The sequence below is a fragment of the Atta colombica genome, unplaced genomic scaffold, assembly GCF_001594045.1.
Source record: "Atta colombica isolate Treedump-2 unplaced genomic scaffold, Acol1.0 scaffold105, whole genome shotgun sequence".
Classification (NCBI taxonomy): Eukaryota; Metazoa; Arthropoda; class Insecta; order Hymenoptera; family Formicidae; genus Atta; species Atta colombica.
The window spans coordinates 3,228,165-3,229,113 of record NW_017259190.1 but is presented as its reverse complement, the minus strand read 5'-3'; the positions used below and the strand labels follow the sequence as shown (position 1 = coordinate 3,229,113).

The 949-nt window shown below is 27.9% G+C and overlaps 1 protein-coding gene across 2 annotated transcripts in view; it reads left to right on the top strand.

Moving 5' to 3' along the window:
- Window positions 1–949, top strand: part of LOC108689569 — a 27,826-nt gene that overhangs the window by 19,962 nt on the left and 6,915 nt on the right. The gene's annotated exons all lie outside the window — the stretch shown is intronic.

Sequence of the window (949 nt, the reverse complement as noted above, 5' to 3'; positions counted from 1 at the left end):
GTGTGTGTGTGTGTGTGTGTGTGTGTGTGTGTGTGTGTGTGTGTGTGTGTGTGTGTGCACTATCCATTGAATTATTTAAGAATTACAGATTCGACCGTTATAAGCATTTAATTTCCAGTAAAAAATTAAGTTTTTCAAAAAAGGGAAAAAGCTATTTTTCAAATAGAAAATTATTGATTATAATCAAATAACGTCAGTGAAAATATGTTCTTAGAAACATGATTAAATATGTCATGTTTTTGTTTATTTTCGTTCCACTTAACTTTTAAGAAGCAATCCTTCCAGAATTGGATGATTTTGATATCTTACAAAATTAATAAATCCAGGATAAATCATAAAAATAATGTAACTCGAAATATCACAGTTTATATTTACTTTGATCAGCTAAAATGACAAAAGTTCAAAATTCAATAACAATTTCTTTGCTCACTTCTCTTAATTCTAATGTTCTCTATAAAAGACTCATCTCCTTTTTACTTATAAAATCGATACAATTCAAAATATTATTTTTGTAGAAAGTATTATAATTTCTTTGAAAATCTTAAGAATAACATAAATGCTTTGATGAACAAATTATGAAGGTAAGAAAGAAATTTGCTTTTAATGAGTGATAAAATAATCTTTACTTCATTCATTCGTGGCAATAAAATTGAACATCATTTTTAAGTTGTCATTTTTGAAGTAAAGGAAAAGTATGGTTTTCCTTAGAAAGCGAGAAGCGACACAATTACGACAGAAAACAATATTTCATGAAGTTTTCACAGAAGATCTTTGAATGAAGGAGGGCAATGACAGGAGGGGAATGACATTCGACAGTTTTAGACAATCCGCGATGAGAATAATTGGAACTTTCGAATTCCATCACAAATTATTATGCACATTATGTGTACTTCTCTCTTTTTTTTTCAACGGCTATGGTCATTTGAAAATATATTATTATTATTTTATA